Source organism: Schistocerca piceifrons, chromosome 4 (assembly GCF_021461385.2).
Source record: "Schistocerca piceifrons isolate TAMUIC-IGC-003096 chromosome 4, iqSchPice1.1, whole genome shotgun sequence".
Classification (NCBI taxonomy): domain Eukaryota; kingdom Metazoa; phylum Arthropoda; class Insecta; order Orthoptera; family Acrididae; genus Schistocerca; species Schistocerca piceifrons.
The window spans coordinates 2746373-2759964 of NC_060141.1; the positions used below are offsets into that span (position 1 = coordinate 2746373).

The following is a 13592-nucleotide window of genomic DNA, read 5'->3' on the forward strand; positions in this document are numbered from 1 at the left end:
ACCGGACAACTTGTTCTACCGGATGGGTCGCGACCTCACCACCGTAAAAGTGATCGTCGGCATCGGATACACGCTGTTTCCGAAACTCATGCAGGTGAACATTCCCATAATGTTGTGCGTTATGTCGACTTATGCAAGTCATTTTCTTTGCGCTCTAACTGCATGTTGTACATTTTGTTTTTGGTAGCTGCTAGGAATACCATTCATGGACCGGAGTGCAACAGAGTTCTTCAGATCCACGGTGATCGAAACCATCGAGACTCGTGAAAAGCAAGGGATCGTTCGCCCCGACGTCATCCATTTGCTCATGCAGGCGCGTCGTGGCGAACTGCGCTCAGAAGAGGCGGGCAAGGAGGGAAGCACCGAAGGCAAAGGAAAACGTAAGTGCAGCTCATTATTCGTAGAATTTGAGTCATAGTTTTGTTGGTGTCGGCATGAAATGTTGGTTCATTACAGTTCACATTTAAAATGCAGTAGTCTGTATCTCTATCTTGGAACCAACGATAGTACGATTTGTTGTTCTTGTGGTCAATAAATGTCAAGTCACAGGCGGTGTTAATGTTCTCTGGCCTTGTTCCTCTTAGAGTGTCGATAAAAACTCAGCCCGCTGTGTTGATGTTTGATACCACTGATAATTAGAACTAACTACCCTTTCCATGGTAATTACAGTACTAGGTGCGCCGTAATTCTTCATACTATCATTAAAATAAGTGATGACAAAAACATTGCAAATAGACTTCCTTCAGTACTTTTCTGATATTGAGCATCAAGTATCTTATTAAGTAATAACATGTCTGCATGTAATATTGTGCGTAATGGTAAACTCGAGAAACGTTCAAGCTGCAATATTTTCCACCTACTCTGATTCCATTAGAAAAAACAACGTAAGCCGTCCATTGCAGAGCACTCTTGAGACTCCGTTCAGGACTTTTTTCTAGTGGAATTCTGGCTTCCAAAGTATATGGGAATTTAGGACAACACTGGCAGATACAGTTAGGAAGGTCTCTTGGATTAATTTAAATCGTCGGCACTCTGTTGCTTCAAACTGTCGCTTTAAATGGCAGTGAAGTCATTTCCCCATCACCATCTCTACGCCAGCTCCTTCTCCCATCTCAGGGTCCGGAATCTTTCCTCTCTAACTAGGCTCTAACACTACCTCCAAACGTAAACTCCAGACAGTACATGTACTTCAACGAACTTATTGTCCATACATTGCTTCTTTAAACTTGTGAAGGCGCAGTTAGCGACAACAAATACTCTGTTCAAGAATCACAAGAGGCGGAGGCGTACTTGGAAAAGGCCAGTAGATGAGGGAAGATTACAGTCAGAGCACATCAGGGGCAGGCAGAGACTCCGAAATCAGGTACTGGATTGTATGGTGTACCGAGAAGCAGATTTAGGCTCACATCACTATTTAATAATGATGAAGAATAGGCTGAAATTCAAGAGAGCAGTCAGGAGGAATCAAAGTGCAAAGAAGTGGGATACAGAAGTACTGAGGAGGGCGGTAACTTTACGAGCGCATTGGGAATTCCACTTTTAAAGGCAGAGGAGAGAGCGAGTAGCTGGACTTGTCTGATAACGTCGTAGAAGAAGAAACATAAGTCGTCATGGAAGAGATAGGGGATTCAGTATCAGAATCATAATTTAAAAGAGCACTGGACGATTTGAGATCAAATAAGACCGAAGGGATGGATAACATTCTATCGGAATTTCTGTCATCATTGGGCGAAGTGGCCACAAAATGACTATTCACTTTGGTGTGTAGAATATATTACACCGCAAGAGCCGACAAGTGTGAGAATTATTGCATAGTCAGCGTAGCAGCTCAAGCATCCAAGCTGCTGACAACAGAAGTATGCAAAAGAATGGAGAAGAAAACTGAGGATCTGTTATATGATGATCATTTTGACTTTCATAAAGGTAAAGACATCTCTTACGTTGAACTTGATAATGGAAGCAAGACTTAAGAAAAAACAAGACACCTTCATAGACTTGGCCGAGGTGGAAAAAGCGTTCAACACTATAATATGGTACAAGATGTTAGAAATTCTGAGAACAATACAGGTAAGCTATAGGGAAAGACGGGGATATACGAAATGTACAAGGACTAAGATGGAAGAGCAAGAGTGGGGGACCAAGAACGAAGTGTTCCGATTAAAGTTGGTGTAAGACTGGGGTACAGGCTTTCGCTCATCCTGTTCAATTTAAACATCGAAGAAGCAAAGACGAAAATGAAAGAAAGGTCTAAGAGAGGAATTAAAATTCAAGGTGAACGTTAATGATAAGATGCGGTGATGATATTCCTATCCTTAGTGAAAGCGAAGAAGAATTATGGGTCTGTTGAACGCAATGAGTATAGAATATAGATTGAGCGTAAATTGAAGAAAGCCGAAAGTAATGAGACATTGGAGAAATGAGGGCAGCGAGAAACATAAAATCAGAACTGGGTATCACGAAGCAGACGAAATTAAGGAATTTTGCTTCTAGGCAGCTAGATAAACGCTGATGGACGGAGCAAGGGGGACATAAAAAGCAGAGTAGCGTTTGCAGAAAGGGCGTTCCTGGCCAAGACGAATGTGTTATTGTCACACACAAGCCTTGACATGTGGAAGAAATGTTTAGAGCACAGCATTGTATGGCTGTGAAACACTGACTATGGGAAAACCGGAACAGAAAATAATCGAAAAATTTGAGATGTGGTGCTAGAGACGAATGGTGAAAATTAGGTGGACTGATAAGAATGTTGTTGTTGTTGTCTTCAGTCCTGAGACTGGTTTGATGCAGCTCTCCATGCTACTCTATCCTGTGCAAGCTTCTTCATCTCCCAGTACCTACTGCAACCTACATCCTTCTGAATCTGCTTAGTGTATTCATCTCTTGGTCTCCCCCTACGATTTTTACCCTCCACACTGCCTTCCAATACTAAATTGGTGATCCCTTGATGCCTCAGAACATGTCCTACCAACCGATCCCTTCTTCTGGTCAAGTTGTGCCACAAACTTCTCTTCTCCCCAATCCTATTCAATACTTCCTCATTAGTTATGTGATCAACCCATCTAATCTTCAGCATTCTTCTGTAGCACCACATTTCGAAAGCTTCTATTCTCTTCTTGTCCAAACTATTTACCGTCCATGTTTCACTTCCATACATGGCTACACTCCATACAAATACTTTCAGAAATGACTTCCTGACATTTAAATCTATACTCGATGTTAACAAATTTCTCTTCTTCAGAAACGCTTTCCTTGCCATTGCCAGTCTACATTTTATGTCCTCTCTACTTCGACCATCATCAGTTATTTTGCTCCCCAAATAGCAAAACTCCTTTACTACTTTAAGCGTCTCATTTACTAATCTAATACCCTCAGCATCACCCGACATAATTCGACTACATTCCATTATCCTCGTTTTGCTTTTGTTGATGTTCATCTTATATCCTCCCTTTAAGACACCATCCATTCCGTTCAACAGCTCTTCCAAGTCCTTCGCTGTCTCTGACAGAATTACAATGTCATCGGCGAACCTCAAAGTTTTTATTTCTTCTCCATGGATTTTAATACCTACTCCAAATTTTTCTTTTGTTTCCTTTACTGCTTGCTCAATATACAGATTGAATAACATTGGGGACAGGTTGCAACCCTGTCTCACTCCCTTCCGAACCGCTGCTTCCCTCTCATGCCCCTCGACTCTTATAACTGCCATCTGGTTTCTGTACAAATTGTAAATAGCCTTTCGCTCCCTGTATTTTACCCCTGCCACCTTTAGAATTTGGAAGAGAGTATTCCAGTCAACATTGTCAAAAGCTTTCTCTAAGTCTACAAATGCTAGAAACGTAGGTTTGCCTTTCCTTAATCTTTCTTCTAAGATCAATCGTAAGGTCAGTATTGCCTCACGTGTTCCAGTATTTCTACGGAATCCAAACTGATCTTCCCCGAGGTCGGCTTCTACCAGTTTTTCCATTCGTCTGTAAAGAATTCGTGTTAGTATTTTGCAGCTGTGGCTTATTAAACTGATTGTTCGGTAATTTTCACATCTGTCAACATCTGCTTTCTTTGGGATTGGAATGATTATATTCTTCTTGAAGTCTGAGGGTATTTCGCCTGTTTCATACATCTTGCTCACCAGATGGTAGAGTTTTGTCAGGACTGGCTCTCCCAAGGCCGTCAGTAGTTCTACTGGAATGTTGTCTACCCCGGGGGCCTTGTTTCGACTCAGGTCTTTCAGTGCTCTGTCAAACTCTTCACGCAGTATCGTATCTCCCATTTCATCTTCATCTACATCCTCTTCCATTTCCATAATATTGTCCTCAAGTACATCGCCCTTGTATAGACCCTCTATATACTGCTTCCACCTTTCTGCTTTCCCTTCTTTGCTTAGAACTGGGTTCCCATCTGAGCTCTTGATGTTCATACAAGTGGTTCTCTTATCTCCAAAGGTCTCTTTAATTTTCCTGTAGGCAGTATCTATCTTACCCCTAGTGAGATAAGCCTCTACATCCTTACATTTGTCCTCTAGCCATCCCTGCTTAGCCATTTTGTGCTTCCTGTCGATCTCATTTTTGAGACGTTTGTATTCCTTTTTGCCTGCTTCATTTACTGCATTTTTATATTTTCTCCTTTCATCAATTAAATTCAATATTTCTTCTGTTACCCAAGGATTTCTACTAGCCCTCGTCTTTTTACCTACTTGATCCTCTGCTGCCTTCACTACTTCATCCCTCAAAGCTACCCATTCTTCTTCTACTGTATTTCTTTCCCCCATTCCTGTCAATTGTTCCTTTATGCTCTCCCTGAAACTCTCTACAACCTCTGGTTCTTTCAGTTTATCCAGGTCCCATCTCCTTAAATTCCCACCTTTTTGCAGTTTCTTCAGTTTTAATCTACAGGTCATAACCAATAGATTGTGGTCAGAGTCCACATCTGCCCCTGGAAATGTCTTACAATTTAAAACCTGGTTCCTAAATCTCTGTCTTACCATTATATAATCTATCTGATACCTTTTAGTATCTCCAGGGTTCTTCCATGTATACAACCTTCTATCATGATTCTTAAACCAAGTGTTAGCTATGATTAAGTTGTGCTCCGTGCAAAATTCTACCAGGCGGCTTCCTCTTTCATTTCTTAGCCCCAATCCATATTCACCTACTACGTTTCCTTCTCTCCCTTTTCCTACACTCGAATTCCAGTCACACATAACTATTAAATTTTCGTCTCCATTCACTATCTGAATAATTTCTTTTATTTCATCATACATTTCTTCAATTTCTTCGTGATCTGCAGAACTAGTTGGCATATAAACTTGTACTACTGTAGTAGGTGTGGGCTTCGTATCTATCTTGGCCACAATAATGCGTTCACTATGCTGTTTGTAGTAGCTTACCCGCATTCCTATTTTCCTATTCATTATTAAACCTACTCCTGCATTACCCCTATTTGACTTTGTGTTTATAACCCTGTAGTCACCTGACCAGAAGTCTTGTTCCTCCTGCCACCGAACTTCACTAATTCCCACTATATCTAACTTTAACTCATCCATTTTCCTTTTTAAATTTTCTAACCTACCTGCCCGATTAAGGGATCTGACATTCCACGCTCCGATCCGTAGAACGCCAGTTTTCTTTCTCCTGATAACGACATCCTTTTGAGTAGTCCCCGCCCGGAGATCCGAATGGGGGACTATTTTACCTCCGGAATATTTTACCCAAGAAGACGCCATCATCATTTAATCATACAGTAAAGCTGCATGCCCTCGGGAAAAATTACGGCCGTAGTTTCCCCTTGCTTTCAGCCGTTCGCAGTACCAGCACAGCAAGGCCGTTTTGGTTATTGTTACAAGGCCAGATCAGTCAATCATCCAGACTGTTGCCCCTGCAACTACTGAAAAGGCTGCTGCCCCTCTTCAGGAACCACATGTTTGTCTGGCCTCTCAACAGATACCCCTCCGTTGTGGTTGTACCTACGGTACGGCTATCTGTATCGCTGAGGCACGCAAGCCTCCCCACCAACGGCAAGGTCCATGGTTCATCGGGGGGAGGTGATAAGAATAAGGAATGATAATATTAACTGTAGAATCGGCGAGGAAGGGAGTGTGTGAAAAACGCTGACGAGAACAAGGGTAAGGATGATGAGAATCTATGAAGACATGATGATACTGGAGGGAGCTGTGGAGGGTGAAAACTGTAGAGGAAGACAGAGGCTGGGTTACATCCAGCAAATAACTCAGGACATTGCTGCTCTGAGATGAATATGTAGGCACAAGAGAGGAATTGGTGGTTGGTCGCATGAAACCAGTCAGGAGATTGACGACCCACCTCTGAGAGCTCTACATGAGTGTCAGACAGAATTAAAAGGGTTAGTGAAATGAAAAGGAGAGCGATTCCGCCGAAATGTTGCCAAGGCTGTTTGCAGTATGCTGCAGAAGTTGCTCTGGGAAGCCCGTACACATCCTCCATAGAGTCCTGACCTCTTCCCTCGTGATTTCGATATTTTGGAGCCCGTAAAAAGGACGTTCGTGCCTGTCAGTTTGCTTCGGGCGAAAATGTGCACGCCTGAATAGAATCGTAGTTCCATAGGCAACTGTAAACATTTTTCCATAAGGGCATTAAGCGTCTTGTCTCATAGTGGGAAAAATATATTAACAGTTATGGTGAATACTTTTCAAATCATTTACTGTTTACTTAGTTGTTTTCCGTCTCTCTCGTTTTCACTTGATAGCTCCTCACATACCAACAAGTTGATATATGCAAAGACACACGCATCACTGTGACAATGCCAACTGCCATTACGTCAGCAAGTTGAGGAGGAAGCATGCGGTAAGGCGGAAGGTGAGGAGATAACTGGGTGGTGGGAAATGGCGGGGAAAGGTCATCTCTCTGGGAGATGTTGCCGCACATGTGGAATTACTTCATAGACAACGAGGGTGATGAAATAACGATCCCTTTGGACAAGCTATTTGCACTTTCTAGCGTATTTGCAGTAGAGTTTCGTGTCTTGTAATGTTGCTGACAGAAGATTTCCTATTTACCGTGTCTTGCAGGGCATAAGGAATCTGCTTCCTTCCGTCGTTACACGATACAGTAGAAAAGGTATATTCATCAGTGAATAACCAGTAGAACGAGTTTAGCCATGAACACATCGTTGGCCTTCCAGAACCGTTTTCAGTACACAATGAGGTGACAAAGGCCACGGAATGGCGAGATGCACATATGCAGGTGGCGGTAATATCGTGTACACGAGGTATAAGAGGACACAGCATGGGGTGAGCTGTCATTTGTATTCAAGTGGTTCGTGTGAAAAGGTTTCCGATGTGATTATGGCCGCACAACGCGAATTAAGAGACTTGGAAAGCGGAATGGTAGGTAGAGCTAGACGCATGGGACATAACATTTGGCAAACCGTTAGGGAATTCAATACTTCGAGATCCACAATGTCAAGATTGTGCCGACAATACCACATTTCAAGCATTGCCTCTTACCACGGACAATGCAGTGGCTGACGGCCATTACTCTACGATTGAGAGCGTAGGATTTTCAGTGCTAACGGGCACCCAGTACTGCGTGAAATGTCCGCAGAAATCAATGTGGAACGTGGGACGAACATGTCCCTTAGGACAGTGCGACGAAAATTTAGCGTCAGTTGGGCTGTGGCGGAAGGTGACCGAGACGAGAGCGTGTGCTAAGAGCACGATATCGCCTGCAGCGCTCTGCTGAGCTCGCGACCATATCGGTTGGACTCCAGACGACTGGAAAACCGTGGCCTTGTCAGACGAGACTCAATTTCAGTTGGTAAGAGCCGATGGTAGGGTCGGAGTGTGGAGTAGACCCCACGGAGCCATGGACCCAAGTTGTCAACGAGGTGCAGTGCAAGCTGGTGGTGGTTCCATAACGGTGTGGGCGGTACTTACGTGGAACTCTGCTCTGGCCCAAAACATATCATTGATTGGAAATGCTTTTGTTCGGGTGCTTGTAACCATTCGTTCGCAAACAACGATGGAACTTTTATGGATGACAGTTTGCCATGTCGCCGGGAAACGGTTGTCTGCTATTGATATGAAAAACTTTCTGGACAGTTCGAGCGAATTATTTGGCCACCCAGTTCGCCCGACATGAATCCCATCCAACATTTGTGGGACGTAATCAAGACGACAGTCCGTGCACAAAATTCTGCAACACGCTCTCAATTATGACCTTCTATAGAGGCAGCATGGTCCAGTATTTCTGCTGGGGACCTTCCGGACTTGTTGCGTCCAATGCCACGTCGATTTGCTACACTGTGCTGGGCAAGAGGATGTCCTTGTCACCTCAGTGTACCAGGTGTTTATAAATGAATGGCGCAGATTTAAAAATTAGCAATGAATGTACGTATTGCTTTACATGGGGAAACAGTACAGCACAAGAAGCGCCAACTGTCCAAGTTTTTTATGCGTTACCCACTGTTCGCTTGTTATGATTACTGCGCAGGAGTAGCGTCTATTTCTAAGATGGCGTCCCAGTAGGGCTTCACGTGAGTTCCGTTTTGAGTTGTCCAGATATGTGCTTACAGTGCAGCATGAGTTTCGTGCACGGTTTAGGAAAGATCACGCAAGAATAACGTAAGTTATTATATTTTGAGAGTTGTAGCATCGCGTTTTAGTACCTGAATAGTGTAAAATCGCGTAGTCTCCTTCCGCCGCCGAGCAGTGCGTCAGCAGTGCACAAGTGGCAGCATTACTGCATTTACTAGGCAATCTCGTATTTTAATAACCGTTTAAATTTTGTGTCGATTTGTTTGCGCTCTCTGTAGATTAGTTCAGACGTTCATTGCACAACAGTTTTTAGCATGGATAGGGACTGCAACTGCTGTGTTCGGATGCAGGCTGAGTTGGCATCCCTTCGCTCCCAGCTTCAGGCAGTGTTGGCTTCGGTCACACAGCTTGAGGCTGTTGCCAATGGGCATCACTGTGAGGGTCCAGATGGGGGTTTGTCGGGGACGGCCAGCTCGTCCCACGCATCCCCCGATCGGGCTACAACTGTGGTTGCCCGTGATACTGCCCGCATTGAGGCTGATCCCTCACCTGTGGTAGAGTGGGAGGTCGTCTCAAGGTGTGGCAGGGGGCGAAAGACATTCCGGAGGGCTGAACGGAAGGCCTCTCCAGTTTGTCTGACGAACCGGTTTCAGGCTCTGTCCCAGGCTGATACTGATCTTCGGCCTGACATGGCTGCTTGTCCTGTTCCAGAGCTTGCCCCTCAGTCTGCAAGATCCGGGCGGTCGCAGAGGGTGGGCTTACTGGTAGTTGGGAGCTCCAACGTCAGGCGCGTAATGGGGCCCCTTAGGGATATGGCAGCAAGGGAGGGGAAGAAGACCAAAGTGCACTCCGTGTGCATACCGGGAGGAGTCATTCCAGATGTGGAAAGGGTCCTTCCGGATGCCATGAAGGGTACAGGGTGCACCCATCTCCAGGTGGTCGCTCATGTCGGCACCAATGATGTGTGTCGCTATGGATCGGAGGAAATCCTCTCTGGCTTCCCGCGGCTATCTGATTTGGTGAAGACTGCCAGTCTCGCTAGCGGGATGAAAGCAGAGCTCACCATCTGCAGCATCGTCGACAGGACTGACTGCGGATCTTTGGTACAGAGCCGAGTGGAGGGTCTGAATCAGAGGCTGAGACGGTTCTGCGACCGTGTGGGCTGCAGATTCCTCGACTTTCGCCATAGGGTGGTGGGGTTTCGGGTTCCGCTGGATAGGTCAGGAGTCCACTACACGCAACAAGCGGCTACACAGGTAGCAGGGGTTGTGTGTTGTGGGCTGGGCGGTTTTTTAGGTTAGATGGCCTCGGGCAAGTACAGAAAGGGCAACAACCTCAACGGGTGCGGGGCAAAGTCAGAACATGCGGGGACCAAGCAGCAATCGGTATTGTAATTGTAAACTGTCGAAGCTGCGTTGGTAAAGTACCGGAACTTCAAGCGCTGATAGAAAGCACTGAAGCTGAAATCGTTATAGGTACAGAAAGCTGGCTGAAGCCAGAGATAAATTCTGCCGAAATTTTTACAAAGGTACAGACGGTGTTTAGAAAGGATAGATTGCGTGCAACCGGTGGTGGAGTGTTCGTCGCTGTTAGTAGTAGTTTATCCTGTAGTGAAGTAGAAGTGGATAGTTCCTGTGAATTATTATGGGTGGAGGTTACACTCAACAACCGAGCTAGGTTAATAATTGGCTCCTTTTACCGACCCCCCGACTCAGCAGCATTAGTGGCAGAACAACTGAGAGAAAATTTGGAATACATTTCACATAAATTTTCTCAGCATGTTATAGTCTTAGGTGGAGATTTCAATTTACCAGATATAGACTGGGACACTCAGATGTTTAGGACGGGTGGTAGGGACAGAGCATCGAGTGACATTATACTGAGTGCACTATCCGAAAATTACCTCGAGTAATTAAACAGAGAACCGACTCGTGGAGATAACATCTTGGACCTACTGGTAACAAACAGACCCGAACTTTTCGACTCTGTAAGTGTAGAACAGGGAATCAGTGATCATAAGGCCGTTGCAGCATCCCTGAATATGGAAGTAAATAGGAATATTAAAAAAGGGCGGAAGGTTTATCTGTTTAGCAAGAGTAATAGAAGGCAGATTTCAGACTACCTAACAGATCAAAACGAAAATTTCTGTTCTGACACTGACAATGTTGAATGTTTATGGAAAAAGTTCAAGGCAATCGTAAAATGCGTTTTAGACAGGTACGTGCCGAGTAAAACTGTGAGGGACGGGAAAAACCCACCGTGGTACAACAACAAAGTTAGGAAACTACTGCGAAAGCAAAGAGAGCTTCACTGCAAGTTTAAACGCAGCCAAAACCTCTCAGTCAAACAGAAGCTAAACGATGTCAAAGTTAGCGTAAGGAGGGCTATGCGTGAAGCGTTCAGTGAATTCGAAAGTAAAATTCTATGTACCGACTTGACAGAAAATCCTAGGAAGTTCTGGTCTTACGTTAAATCAGTAAGTGGCTCGAAACAGCATATCCAGACACTCCGGGATGATGATGGCATTGAAACAGAGGATGACAAGCGTAAAGCTGAAATACTAAACACCTTTTTCCAAAGCTGTTTCACAGAGGAAGACCGCACTGCAGTTCCTTCTCTAAATCCTCGCACAAACGAAAAAATGGCTGACATCGAAATAAGTGTCCAAGGAATAGAAAAGCAACTGGAATCACTCAACAGAGGAAAGTCCACTGGACCTGACGGGATACCAATTCGATTCTACACAGAGTACGCGAAAGAACTTGCCCCCCTTCTAACAGCCGTGTACCGCAAGTCTCTAGAGGAACGGAAGGTTCCAAATGATTGGAAAAGAGCACAGGTAGTCCCAGTCTTCAAGAAGGGTCGTCGAGCAGATGCGCAAAACTATAGACCTATATCTCTGACGTCGATCTGTTGTAGAATTTTAGAACATGTTTTTTGCTCGAATATCATGTCGTTTTTGGAAACTCAGAATCTACTATGTAGGAATCAACATGGATTCCGGAAACAGCGATCGTGTGAGACCCAACTCGCTTTATTTGTACATGATACCCAGAAAATATTAGATACAGGCTCCCAGGTAGATGCTATTTTTCTTGACTTCCGGAAGGCGTTCGATACAGTTCCGCACTAGTCGCCTGATAAAGTAAGAGCCTACGGAATATCAGACCAGCTGTGTGGCTGGATTGAAGAGTTTTTAGCAAACAGAACACAGCATGTTGTTATCAACGGAGAGACGTCTACAGACGTTAAAGTAACCTCTGGTGTGCCACAGGGGAGTGTTATGGGACCATTGCTTTTCACAATATATATAAATGACCTAGTTGATAGTGTCGGAAGTTCCATGCGGCTTTTCGCGGATGATGCTGTAGTATACAGAGAAGTTGCAGCATTAGTAAATTGTAGCGAAATGCAGGAAGATCTGCAGCGGATAGGCACTTGGTGCAGGAAGTGGCAACTGACCCTTAACATAGAGAAATGTAATGTATTGCGAATACATAGAAAGAAGGATCCTTTATTGTATGATTATATGATAGCGGAACAAACACTGGTAGCAGTTACTTCTGTAAAATATCTGGGAGTATGCGTGCGGAACGATTTGAAGTGGAATGATCATATAAAATTAATTGTTGGTAAGGCGGGTACCAGGTTGAGATTCATTGGGAGAGTCCTTAGAAAATGTAGTCCATCAACAAAGGAGGTGGCTTACAAAACACTCGTTCGACCTATACTTGAGTATTGCTCATCAGTGTGGGATCCGTACCAGATCGGGTTGACGGAGGAGATAGAGAAGATTCAAAGAAGAGCGGCGCGTTTCGTCACAGGGTTATTTGGTAACCGTGATAGCGTTACGGAGATGTTTAACAAACTCAAGTGGCAGACTCTGCAAGAGAGGCGCTCTGCATCGCGGTGTAGCTTGCTCGCCAGGTTTCGAGAGGGTGCGTTTCTGGATGAGGTATCGAATATATTGCTTCCCCCTACTTATACCTCCCGAGGAGATGACGAATGTAAAATTAGAGAGATTAGAGCGCGCACAGAGGCCTTCAGACAGTCGTTCTTCCCGCGAACCATACGCGACTGGAACAGGAAAGGGAGGTAATGACAGTGGCACGTAAAGTGCCCTCCGCCACACACCGTTGGGTGGCTTGCGGAGTATAAATGTAGAAATGTAGATGTAAGTAAGTGGTACCCACAGTTCGCGCAAACCAGAAGAATTTTTGATGGGGGGTCCTGCTCGGCCTCGTGGTGTGTCTGATGCAAACGTTGACCGAGTACGCGAGGGGTCTCACCGAAATCCTCGCCACTCACCGACCACAGCGAGCAGTAAGTTGTTAATGTAAATGATTGTGGTATGGAAGACTTAGCGTAAAGGCTGTTGGTTTGAGCCGTACAGGTGGGATTCGTGCAGGCCCTTACACCAGCAGACAAAGTGAAAAGGCGTGAGTCTTATGAAGAGCCTCGGTTCTGTAGAAAGAGTGATGAAGCAGCTTGCTATATAACAGGCAAGTTAAACGCACACAATGTCCGTATCCCGGTAAGCGAGAAATCTCTTATCCTGACACAGTATAAGCGTGACTTTCCAAAAGTGGAACGGTTTCTGTGCAGTTTGGCACGAGAAAGTGCACAGAACACGATGATGTGTAACTCATTTCGAGACATATTTCTTGGTTGTTATCTCAGGTGAACATTAGTTATGATGAATACATTTTGCAACTAGAAGGTGCTCCACCCCATTTTCACAGTAATGTACGACAGCTTCTTAATAGTGCTCTGCGCCAATGCTGGACTGGACGTGCTGCGACAGTAGACAACAACCTTCTCCAGTGGCCGCCCCGTTCACTGGATTAAGGACCCTGCGATTTCTTTCTGTGGGGGTTTGTGAGAGACGGAGTTCGTGTACTGCCAATGCTTGTGTCCCTTGGGGAAGTGCTCACCGTAATGGGGGACATGCTACACCCAGTGTGGGAATAATTTTGTTACTGTGTAGATGTGTGTCATGTGACCGAGGGTGCACATATTAAAGGAGTGTGATCAATGCGTGTGAAACTTGGTCACTTGCCGCTGCTCATACTGTAAAGTTTGCCCA

The 13592-nt window shown here is 44.8% G+C and overlaps 1 protein-coding gene across 1 annotated transcript in view; it reads right to left on the minus strand.

Moving 5' to 3' along the window:
• LOC124795105 (cytochrome P450 9e2-like) overlaps positions 1 to 13592 on the minus strand; it is a 431878-nt gene that overhangs the window by 127095 nt on the left and 291191 nt on the right. The window lies entirely within an intron of this gene.